A 13,758-nucleotide genomic window follows, 5' to 3' on the forward strand; every position below is an offset into this window, starting at 1 on the left:
TACTGCTGGGTCCTGCATCCTCCCAAAGGAAGCCCCTGTCCCAATCCATACACCTGTCCTAGATAAGAAGATATTTATTGAATTATTGGCATCAGTTCAGTTCAGTTGCTCAAGATGTCCAACTCTCTGCAACTGCATGGACTGCAGCACGCCAGGCCTCCCTGTCCAACTCCTCCCATCACCAACTCCTGGAGTTTACTCAAACTCATGTCCATTGAGTTGGTGATGTCATCCAACCATCTCATCCTCCGTCATCCCCTTCTCCCACCTTCAATCTTTCCCAGCATCAGGGTCTTTTTCAATGAGTCAGTTCTTCGCATCAGGTGGACAAAGTATTGGAGTTTTAGCTTTAGCATCGGTTCTTCCAATGAATATTCAGGATTGATTTATTGGCATAGCCAATAAAATACATTTGCAACAATGAGCTTTTATCCTTTCTGTTTCCTTAACTTGACCTGTGGTATCAGACAGGTCACTCAGCTCCTGAGATACTGGCAACAGTAAGACACCATTTATTCTGCACTAATTTAGGTACTCTTTTCTTTTTCTCCAAGCATATATGCTGAAATGTCTAAGAATACAGGTGGAAAAGAAGATTAGAAATGATCTCTTAGCAGAATGAGTGTTTTTTCCTACACAATTGCTAAATGGTTCTATAACAAATAGAGCAGATCTATAATAGAAATACTTTTACTACACATTCAAGACATTAGTTATAGAAACCAAGCAGTTTTGTCTGAGTTTCCCTGACATTTCACAATTCAACTGCCAGATGGAAGGAAAGAAAGGAAGAAGGAAGGGAAGTGAGGGAGGGAGAAAAGAAGGAAGGAAAAGGAAAAGAAAAAGAAAAAATGTTACAGATTTTAAAGTATTTCATGGGGATATAGTCTACACCAATAAAGTTACAACTTCAGCTATTTCCAGCTATTATCACAAAGAAACTAATGAGGTAGGTTAAAATGTAGTTAATTTTACTCATTTGAAGAGATTCTTAGAATTTTCTTAAATCTTCTTAAATCTTTCTTAAATTTTCTTAAATCTAAAACAGTTTTAGAAAAAGAAAATCATCATTAATAAAGGTTCACTTGAATATTCATTCACCCAACTAGTATACAAACATCTAATTTCACATAAAGCCAACAAGAACCTACTTACTTCTAAAAACTGCTGTTCACCTTTTAAAATTAATATAAAGTGTTGGTATAAGTTTGTATATGTATTTAATTAAATAGTAATATGTGCTGTTACTCTAGGAGAAATAAATTTTATTTGGTGCAATTTATCGATTATTGCTTGCCACATATTATTCTGGAAAAGCAGAGACTCATTTCACTTAGCTTAAATTTAGACTCTTCAAATTTCTTTGAACTGAGACTATCACTACTAAAGTGAGTTGCATAACACTCACTCATTTAAATATTTTTTGAAAACCTACCATGCCCTCTTCTAGTTGCTGAGTTATTAACTGTTCTTTGAAACTAATTATTGATTCGAGCTTAATATTGCTTTGAATTGTTTGCTTTAATCACTGAAAACATTCAATACAATATTGCTGAAATCAGAAAAAAAATAAAGTATCCAAAAGGGTATGATACATGAATTACATGGGCTTATTAAACCATGTCCTATTAAACACAGAGTATAGTTCTTGGAAATTCAAGTCAAATAAATACTGTGCATGAAAGTCAGCAACTGAATTTTCCTATATTATGGTAAATCTATACCAGTAAAGTGTTTTATATCACCATGGAAACCATGCTCAAGCTCTTAAAATTATTTTCACAGAATTTTTTTTACAGTTTATAAAAACACTTATGCTAGTTGAAAGGCGGGGGGATGAACCTGTCATGTAGAGTGAAATAAATGATAGCAAATGAAGTGCTTTTTACATATACATGCTCTACATACTGCAGCTGTCAAATGCAGCTGCATGCATTTCATGAAATGCAGTGTCAAATCATAAAAAAATGGGAACATTAATGATCTACTTCTGAAGTTTATATAATCTGACTTCTTTCATTTAGAATAATAGCTTCAGAGCAGGGGAACTGATTTAATAAAATTAAATTATTGTGCTTAAAAGAACAATGTCTTCTCAATAACATTTTATAAAACTGTTTTTTGTGTCTTTTGTAATTTGGGAGAAATATTAAGATACAAAATACCATTATGTGTGGATTTAAAAAGATTGACCAGTTATTTTATTTTATAGAATGTACAAGTGGCTCCATGGTAAAGAATCCACCTGCCAAGCAGATGTGAGTTTGTTCCCTGGGTCAGGAAGATCCATGGAGAAGGAAATGGCAACCCACTTCAGTATTCTTGCCTGGAAAAACCCACAGACAGAGGAGTCTAGTGGGCTACAGTTCAAGGGGTCGCAAAGAGTTGGACGTGACTTAGTGACTAAACACACACACACATAAAATTATCTACACTTTAAACAGATCTTAACACTTCTCAAATTAGTAAATAGCTATTTCTCATGAAGTAAACAGCAAGTTCTGCAAGTATACATTTGGAGAGGGATTCTTTACCTACTGGTCCTTTGCACATATGTTTACTTTTATTGTCAATATTTTTGAACCTCTGACTTACTGAAAATGCTACATTGATAACAATATTAATTTTTGTGCTCTAAACTACAAGTTAAATTGAAAAATAGGAGAAAAATTAGTTATAATGAATTATTTCTAATATTGTCACTGTTGTTTGGCATATAAAACTGCTGCAAACCTTAGAGTTCAAATAGCCCTGGATGTTTGCTTTGAATAAAATACCTGAATTCTTATGTAGTCATATATCTGTGCAATAAAATTGATAATTATGCAGAATTACTCCTCATTGGATAAAAAACAAACTGCAATAACAACTGAATGGCATAAACCTTTCTGCAGCCATTCAGAATTGTATCTCCTTTTTTTAAGGAACAAAAGACAAAATGTCACTCTGAAAAGTATGGTTACACTACAGAAAAAAAAACAAAACAAAACATGTTCAGTGTATTCCATGCCATTGCTTCTGTATATTCAGGTACTTTACTCTGTCCAAGCTGTCATGGTTACTTCTGTAATTCACTGTCATATATAATGAAGATATTGTTTTATTTTTCTGATACTGGAGTCCTACTTGGGAAATGTTATGGTATGAAAATAAATTAGATCTGTAGAGACAGCTAATTAAAGATCATTGGCAATATCCTGGTTTCCCTGGGAATGTCCACATCTATTTGGACAAGAAAGACAATTAGGGGGCATCTGTCTTTACCGTGGGAAGCTAAATACTTACTAAATACTTTGACTCCACAGGCAGCAGTCTCAGGACAGATCTCCAGAAAGCTGGTATATTGTCCAACCTGCCAAGTCTGTCTCAACCTCTATTTCCTTCTTCTCATTATTAGAGATTCTGATTAGGTATTTGTTGAGGTCCTTTTCATCCATATTCTTTCTTGATTAAAAAAAGGCTTCAATCCTAATTTGCTTCAGATAGTGCTGTCCTATGTCTGCATTCCTTCTGGAAGCCCGAGGCACACTGACAAGCCTCTCAACACAACACTGAATCCTGAAGAGAACCACATAGTCAGTTCTAACGTCAACATATTAAGTTCATTTGATATGTGTTGATTATAGAAATTCAGAATGGCAAAATGTCTGAAAAGAAAGAATCCTAGACAGAAAACTGAAGTCATCTGGCCAAAAAGGCCAAAAGATACTTTGCCAAGCCTCATTTGAAAAAAACAAAGTAGAAAGGAGAATAAGGCCCTGGAATTTACCAGTTTGAAAGAATGAAGACACTCGTCTTAGCTGAATTATAAAAGATAACCTGTAAATCTAAGAAAACATTTACAGTTTTAATTCCATAAGTAACTACACAGGAAGGGTTTTTGGGAGAGAAGATGCACTAAATGGTGATAAAGAGAAAAGAGAGTCAATGGCAGATTCTAATCATATTTCACCAATCCAGTTTGTTTGTGCCTGGTAGTACTTTTCCAATAATAATATAAAAATAAAGTCAGAAATTAAAGAGTTATTAAAAAAATATTAGTATATGAAATCATCTAATTATGCAAAAAACATGAATAAAATGTAACTATCTTAATAAAACCTTGTTTTCAAAGATATTTTCCCCTCTAGCTCATACTAAGAGTATGCTGCTGCTAAGTCACTTCAGTCGTGTCCGACTCTGTGTGACTCTGTAGACCGCAGCCCATCAGGCTCCCCCGTCCCTGGGATTCTCCAGGCAAGAACACTGGAGTGGGTTGCCATTTCCTCCTCCAATGCATGAAAGTGAAAAGTGAAAGGGAAGCCGCTCAGTTGTGTCCGACCCTCATTGACCCCATGGACTGCAGCCTACCAGGCTTCTCTATCCATGGGATTTACCAGGCAGGAGTACTGGAGTGGGGTGCCATTGCCTTCTCCAACTAGAGAGTATAGTGTAAGTTTAATTAAGTTGGCATGAATAGGATAATAAGAAGTAGGAGGTTTATTTGGGAAAATGTACCTTTTGCATATCTGTTTTTCTCAAGATTTATCTGTCTGAAAAGAAAGGAATATAGTTGAGAACAGAAAGAGTAAATAATTCCAGTTCAAATTTGCTGGTCAAAAATCATTAGACCTTAATTTGCTCATTAATAAGATGTTTTATATTGCAAATTAATAGGCAGTTTGGAGAAGGCAATGGCACCCCACTCCAGTACTCTTGCCTGGAAAATCCCATGGGCGGAGGAGCCTGGTAGGCTGCAGTCCATGGGGTCGCTAAGGGTCGGACATGACTGAGCGACTTCACTTTCACTTTTCACTTTCATGCATTGGAGAAGGACATGGCAACCCACTCCAGTGTTCTTGCCTGGAGAATCCCAGGGACGGGGAGCCTAGTGGGCTGCTGTCTACGGGGTTGCACAGAGTCGGACACGACTGAAGCGACTTAGCAGCAGCAGCAGACTGGATAAGAGCTTGGGAGAAACAAACTAAAGAAGTTAGCCTACAACCTATGGTTCATTTGTCTCTTTATAACCAGTGTGTACTCCAAATTTTAAAGACCATTCAGAAATGTAAAAGGTAAAGAAGTAACATGGCTTCCCAGGATGCTCAGTGGTAGAGAATCTGCCTGTCAAGCAGGAGACACAGGTTCAATCCCTGGGTCGGGAAGTTTTCCTGAGGAACGAAATGGCAACCCACTTCAGTATTCTTTTCTGGAAAATCCCATGGACAGAGGAGACTGGTGGGCTACAGTCCATGGTCGCTAAAGAGGAAGACGTGACTTAGAGACTAGACAACTAAAGAAATAATATATAGTCTCTGACACTGAATTTTGGCTTTGGAAAATCTTTTGACACCTTCTTTTCATCTAATACCACAGTATTAAACTATTTGAGAACATTTTCATTGTGTTAATCTATATCATTGAATTAAGACTTGAAAAGCAAATTAAGTGCTCAGTAAATGAATGCCATTGCCAGAAAAACAAAAACAAAAATGAATCTTTAGAATCTTATTATTTTTGAAAGAAAATGTTCCATGATATAAATAAAAAGGAAAAACATAGATATGGAAGCCTACTTCTATAATCCCTTTCTCCATGAAGAGTACTAGTGTTATTTTCTATGCATCTCATTCCAGTGCTTTTTACCCTCAGTCTTCATCTTTCACCTCCACTGCCCACTTCTCATCACTTCTCCTTTGAATATGGAACCAGAATGGGTCCTTGTTGGTCAACTATCCCATAAGAGACTTTTCATGCATAATTACTAGACTCAAAAATATTGACATCTTCATTTAAGAAATCCATATTGCAGAAATATGCTTTATATTTTTCCTGGGACTTCTTAACATACTTTGAAGAAGTCCCCTTTTAGGTCATGTGTGAAATTTTAGAAGAAAAAAAGAGTGGAAGAATAAATGTTACACATTTTTTCAAATTCATTAAAGCATTTCCTATGATATAATTGAAATTTTTACTACAAACTTTATTTCTCTACAAACTAGTACATAGTTTTAAGTTCTCATAATACCCACTGAGAAGCAGTATTTCTCTGTGATTTCTCAGCTAACCATATTTCAGAAAAAGAAAAAAAAAATAGGGCTCTCAATTTTTTTTTGAGTTAGAGATTTAAAATGTTCCCTTAACTAGAATTTGAACTAACTACTGTGAAATAAGAAGGCAAAAAGGATGTGAAAAATTTCTTCTATGCGGTTCTGATAGAGATTCAATTATCTATTTCTTTATCTTTTCCAGAAACTGCTCTGAGGACCCCAGGGTATTTGCAGGTTTACATCTTTATGGACTCGTACTATTTTCACAGTGGAAAAACGGTGATCTCATTAACTGCTATCTGACAACAAGCGGACACAGACTGTTCAAGGTAAAGGAGTTTTGGATAATTTTTGTTTTATACCCACATGTGGAGAAGGCAATGGCACCCCACTGCAGTACTCTTGCCTGGAAAATCCCATGGACGGAGGAGCCTGGTAGGCTGCAGTCCATGGAGTTGCTAAGAGTCGGACATGACTGAGCGACTTCCCTTTCACTTTTCACTTTCATGCATTGGAGAAGGAAATGGCAACCCACTCCAGTGTTCTTGCCTGGAGAATCCCAGGGACTGGGGAGCCTGGTGGGCTGCCGTCCATGGGGTAGCACAGAGTCAGACTCGACTGAAGTGACTTAGCAGCAGCAGCAGTGCAAATACTGTATATCCTTCTATAATTTCTGGAACTTCCATTAATTACTGAACAGCAACCTATCTATCCAGGATTTTAGCATATTACATGATCCCTCACATGTCTGAGTGCGTATTCAGTCGTGTCTAACTTTTTGCGACCCTATGGATTATATCAGTCCTGAGTATTCATTGGAAGGAATGATGCTGAAGCTGAAACGCCAATACTTTGGCCACCTGATACAAAGAACTGACTCGTTGGAAAAGATCCTGATGGTGGGAAAGACTGAAGGCAGGAGGAGAAGGGGACGACAAAGGATGAGGTGGTTGGATGGCATCACTGACTCAAATGAGTTTGAGCAACTCCAGGAGTTGGTGATGGACAGGGAAGCCTGGCATGGTGCAGTCCATGAGGTTGCAAAGTGTCAGACATGACTGAGTGACTGAATTGAACTGAACTGATGGATTGTAGGCCACTAGGCTCCTCTGTCCATGAGATTTTTCAGGCAAGAATACTGGAGAGGGTTGCCATTTCCTCCTCCAGGGATCTTCCCAACCTAGGGATTGACACCATATCTCCTGCATTGGCAGGTGGATTCTTTACCACTCAGCCACCTGGGAAGCCTTCTATGCGTCCAGTGGAATTTAATTTGAAATTTATTTGCTTTTTGGTCAATCCATCCAGGTACTATTTTTGCTTTTAAGTTTTAAAATTATATTTTCATATAATTCTTGTAATCACTCTGGAAAATTTTAAATTTCAAAAGAAGTCTTACCATTGAAAATTTATATAGAATTCCACTACATACACATATTTTATTTAATCCCAAACTTCTGGGACTATTTGTAAATCATCAAATTGAGCATAATCAAAATACTATTTGAAAAAGACAACATCATTGAATAATGTAGATAAATTAATTGTTCTTTTTTAGTTTATTCTCATTTTTTATTTAAATTTATATAATCAAATTTATTTAATATTTTAATTCATTAAAATTCTAATTGACCATTGCTGACATTTAGAAAAATCCTATAATTGTTGGTTAATTTTACCTCAGCTAATTTAGTAAGCTTTCCTAGGAACAATCTGAATTTCTCAGCTGATCTTACAGATTTTCCAGGCAGATGATCATACAAGGTATTACCTATAGAAATGACTATTCTTTTACCCAATGATGTGGTTACTTTGTTCCTAACATTAATAAGAATGCTTCTAATAAATTCTATTTAATATTTGGTAGTTATTAATTTAGATAAATATGATTTATCATTTTAATAAGCTTATTTTCTGAAGAATAGAAGAATTTGTAAATGCCTTTTAAACATATAAATAGATGTGAAAGTTTTGTTTATTTTGTATCTTAAGATCACTTGATACAGATGCAATTACTATACTGTACAATCTTTATTTTTTAATATAAAGCAGAATTTGGGTTTCATTTTATTTAGGATTTCTGTATTTGTCTTTATGAGACTGATCTCTGCTGTTGTGTTGTCTTTTGTATTAATTTTTTTGGTTTTTACTATTAATGACATGAAACAATTTTTGAAAGAACTGGAAAGTTTTCCATCATTTTATATTGGTAACAGAGTATATGGAATGTAAATCATCTCATCTTTAAAAATAGAAATACTTTGTGAATGTGTCTGGGGGGAAGACACATTAGTTCATTACCTAACATATAAAACTATTCAATACATATGTCTCATATTACTTGTGAATTACTGAATATATCAAGAGATAACAGTCATAAGAACATATTGTAAATGTAAATTTTGTGGAGCTCTAAAACTAGTTGAGATACATAGTGGGAAAGAACTCACCATGTTACTGTCTGGATCCACTGTCTTTTGTTAGGGATAAGGGATGACTATCTTCTATATTACTACTGCAATGGCTATAACTCTGCTACATTTTACACTTCATTTTAGTTATTTTTGTTTTATGTATTTGAGCTTCGATTTCTACATGTATTTTTTTATATTTTTAAAATTTTTATTAAGATAAATTCATTTCATTAAAATGGCATGTTATTTTCACATATATTAACAACTATGCATCTGTACTATATTTTCTTTTCTATTAATTATTATTTTAAACTTGTATTTTTATGTATTAAACTATTTATGTCTTTCTTATTGCTTTACTCTCCAATAACCAGATCTTGTATTCATTCATATTATGAGCTGAACCATGTCCTCCAAAAAGGTATGTTGAAATCCTTTCCAGCTGTAAGTTAGAATATGACCTTATTTGCAAACTTAATCTTTACAGAGATCATAAAATTAAAATGAAGTCATTCAAGTGAGCCCTAATCTAATATGACTGCTGTCTTTATAAAAAGGTAAGGGAGAGGGAGAGGGTGGGGAGATTTGGGAGAATGGCATTGAAACATGTAAAATATCATGTATGAAACGAGATGCCAGTCCAGGTTCAATGCATGATACTGGATGCTTGGGGCTGGTGCACTGGGACGACCCAGAGGGATGGTATGGGGAGGGAGGAGGGAGGCGGGTTCAGGATGGGGAGCACATGTATACCTGTGATGGATTCATTTTGATATTTGGCAAAACTAATACAATTATGTAAAGTTTAAAAATAAAATAAAATTAAAAAAATAAATAAATAAAAAGGTAAGCCAGAAAGAAAAACACCAATACAGTATACTAACACATATATATGGAATTTAGAAAGATGGTAACAATAACCGTGTATACGAGACAGCAAAAGAGTCACTGATGTATAGAACAGTCTTTTGGACTCTGTGGGAGAGGGAGAGGGTGGGATGATTTGGGAGAATGGCATTGAAACATGTATAATATCATATATGAAACGAGTCACCAGTCCAGGTTCAATGCACAATACTGGATGCTTGGGGCTGGTGCACTGGGACGACCCAGAGGGATGGTACGGGGAGGGAGGAGGGAGGAGGGTTCAGGATGGGGAACATGTGTATACCTGTGGCGAATTCATGTTGATATATGGCAAAACCAATACAATATTGTAAAGTTCAAAAATAAAATAAAAAAATAAAAAAAAATAAAAAAAACTGCAATTAAAAAAATATATATAGCATATTGAAGAAAAAATTTTAAAAACCTTTGGAAATGGTAAGAACCTTGAGTTTACCATCAAAAGCTACCATTAACTAGAAAGGCAAATATACATTATATATTGGGGTATTATATATCCAAAGAATAGCAAGAAGAGATAAGAAAGCCTTCTTTAGTGATCAATGCAAAGAAATAGAGGAAAACAACAGAATGGGAAAGACTAGAGATCTCTTCAAGAAAATTAGAGATACCAAGGGAATATTTCATGCAAAGATGGGGTCGATAAAGGACAGAAATGGTATGGACCTAACAGAAGCAGAAGATATTAAGAAGACATGGCAAGAATACACAGAAGAACTGTACAAAAAAGATCTTCACGACCCATATAATCACGATGGTGTGATCACTGATCTAGAGCCAGACATCCTGGAATGTGAAGTCAAGTGGGCCTTAGAAAGCATCACTACGAGCAAAGCTAGTGGAGGTAATGGAATTCCAGTTGAGCTGTTTCAAATCCTGAAGAATGATGCTGTGAAAATGCTGCACTCAATATGCTAGCAAATTTGGAAAACTCAGCAGTGGCCACAGGACTGGAAAAGGTCAGTTTTCATTCCAATCCCAAAGAAAGGCAATGCCAAAGAATGCTCAAACTACTGCACAATTGCACTCATCTCACATGGAGAAGGAAATGGCAACCCACTCCAGTACTAGTGCCTGGAAAATCCCATGGACAGAGGAGCCTGGTAGGCTACAGTCCATGGGGTTGCAAAGAGTCAGACACGACTGAACGACTTCATGTTCATGTTCACATGCTAGTAAAGTAATGCTCAAAATTCTCCAAGCCAGGCTTCAGCAATATGTGAACTGTGAACTTCCTGATGTTCAAGCTGGTTTTAGAAAAGGCAGAGGAACCAGAGATCAAATTGCCAACATCTGCTGGATCATGGAAAAAGCAAGAGAGTTCCAGAAAAACATCTATTTCTGCTTTATTGATTATGCCAAAGCCTTTGACTGTGTGGATCACAATAAACTGTGGACAATTCTGAAAGAGATGGGAATACCAGACCACCTGATCTGCCTCTTGAGAAACCTATATGCAGGTCAGGAATCAACAGTTAGAACTGGACATGGAACAACAGACTGGTTCCAAATAGGAAAAGGAGTATGTCAAGGCTGTATATTGTCACCCTGCTTATTTAACTTATACGCAGAGTACATCATGAAAAATGCTGGGCTGGAAGAAGCACAAGCTGGAATCAAGATTGCCGGGAGAAAAATCAATAACTTCAGATATGCAGATTACACCACACTTATGGCAGAAAGTGAAGAGGAACTAAAAAGCCTCTTGATGAAAGTGAAAGTGGAGAGGGAAAAAGTTGCCTTAAAGCTCAACATTCAGAAAACGAAGATCATGGCATCCAGTCCCATCACTTCATGGGAAATAGATGGGGAAACAGTGGAAACTGTGTCAGACTTTATTTTTTGGGGGCTCCAAAATCACTGCAGATGGTACTGCAGCCATGAAATTAAAAGATGCTTACTCCTTGGAAGGAAAGTTATGAGCAACCTAGATAGCATATTCAAAAGCAGAGACATTACTTTGCCAACAAAAGTTTGTCTAGTCAAGGTTTGTCTGTGGTTTTTCCTGTGGTCATGTATGGATGTGAGAGTTGGACTGTGAAGAAGGCTGAGCACTGAAGAATTGATGCTTTTGAACTGTGGTGTTGGAGAAGACTCTTGAGAGTCCCTTGGACTGCAAGGAGATCCAACCAGTCCATTCTGAAGGAGATCAGCCCTGGGATTTCTTTGGAGGGAGTGATGCTGAAGCTGAAACTCCAATACTTTGGCCGCCTCATGCGGAGAGTTGACTCATTGGAAAAGACTCTGATGCTGGGAGGGATTGGGGGCAGGAGGAGAAGGGGATGACAGAGGATGAGATGGTTGGGTGGCATCACCGACTCAATGGACATGAGTCTGAATAAACTCTGGGAGTTGGTGATGGACAGGGAGTCCTGGTGTGCTGGGATTCATGGGGTAGCAAAGAGTTGGACACGACTGAGCAACTGAACTGAACTGAATTATATGTTGCTGCTGCTGCTGCTAAGTCGCTTCAGTGGTATCCGACTCTGTGCAACCCCATAGACGGCAGCCCACCAGGCTCCCCAGTCCCTGGGATTCTCCAGGCAAGAACACTGGAGTGGGTTGCCATTTCCTTCTCTAATGCATGAAAGTGAAAAGTGAAAGCGAAGTCGCTGAGTCATATCGGACTCCTAGCAACCCCATGGACTGCAGCCTACCAGGCCCCTCCGTCCATGGGATTTTCCAGGCAAGAGTACTGGAGTGGAATGCCATTGCCTTCTCTGGAATTATATGTTAGGGTACTTAAAATATATACTGCCACATTGAAAGATAAGCCTTTGTATTTCTTCATGTAATTATTCTGTTGAATTCCTTTTCTACAAAGACTGTATTTTATTTCAAGACTATAAGCAAAAAGACTTTTTAAATAATGTCAATAAAACAAAGGTATGACACCTAAAAAAAGAAAAAAAAAAGGAAATACAGCGACAGATAGAAACACACAGAGGGAAGACAACATGAATAACAGAGGAGAGAATGTCATGTGGAGGGAAGGTAGAGATTGGGGCGATGCATCAACAAACTAAGGAATAGTGGGCCTACCAGCAAATGTTCAGAAACTGCAAGAAAGACATGGAACAGATTCTCCCTCCCACCCCTCAAGAGTGACCAACTGTGCTGACCTCTTAATTTGGGGCTTCCAAATTTGGGGCTTAATTTGGGGCTTCTACATCTGTGAGAAAATAAATCTATATTATTTAAGCCACCTCGTTTACTTGCAGTAGCCGTAGAAAACTAATACAATTTATATCTATTTTTTCTGTTTTCTTATCAATTTATGCTCTTGCACTTCTTAATTATCTTCCTTCTGCTCCTCTTAAATTTGTTTTCTTCTTGAGTAAGAATTATTTTCTCTTGATATAGGAATATAAGTCTAAGAAAATATCATAAGTATATTTTTGGCTATATTCTGCAATTTTAATGTGTCATACATTCATTTTCACTTTATTTTTGTTCTAAAATTCTGTTTTGATTTCTTTGCTGACACTGGAGATGTTTAAAGAGATGTTTTTTAAATTAAAAAGAGAACGTCTTTTCTAAACTCTTATTATTTTCTATTCTTTTTGAAATGTGACAAAAGTTCTATGTCTGTGATATTTTTTCCTTCTGTAATGTGATACATTTTATATTTTGACCATAAGTATGATTATATACTTGAGAATTTTAAAATGCTATTAGTATTTCAAAAAATATATACATATCTAATGCATATATATGTATATACCTATATAGAGATAGCTGAGAACTTCTCTGGTGGGTCAGATGGTAAAGCATCTGCCTACAATGCAGGAGACCCAGGTTCAATCCCTGGGTCAGGAAGATCTCCTGGAGAAGGAAATGGCAACCCATTCCAGCATTCTTGTCTGGAAAATCCCATGGATGGAGGAGCTTGGGAGGCTACAGTCCATGGGGTCGCAAAGAGTCGGACACAATTGAGTGACTTCACTTTCACTTTCACTTGAGTACTTCCACTATATTTATAATTGATGTATTTTATATTTGTCTTTTTTTAAAATTTTGTTTAATCTGATAAATGTAGAAAACGTTAAGCTTTCTAGTGGTATGTTCCTCTTCATCTCTTTTATGTAACGAATTTGTCTCACTAATTACTCTATGTTGATATGTGCTTTTCCTTTCATAAGAACTTTAAGTAATCTTAGCTTAAATTTGATTGTTTATTTTTCAGTTTAAAAATGCAGTTGAGCTTAATCCTATACTTTTCAAATTCAAAACTAAATGTTTTTGAGTACAAGATTGAGATAAATAATTTAGTTCAATGATATTTGACAAATTTATTGATTTATAAAGCTCAGTTGTTACATAAAATTTGTTTTAACTAATGCCTTCTCTTTGAGAATCATTTTTGTATATTTGCCAAATTATGTATCAAAATTGGTTTAATTATATAT

This window comes from Bos taurus, chromosome 11 (genome assembly GCF_002263795.3).
Source record: "Bos taurus isolate L1 Dominette 01449 registration number 42190680 breed Hereford chromosome 11, ARS-UCD2.0, whole genome shotgun sequence".
NCBI classification, from domain to species: Eukaryota; Metazoa; Chordata; class Mammalia; order Artiodactyla; family Bovidae; genus Bos; species Bos taurus.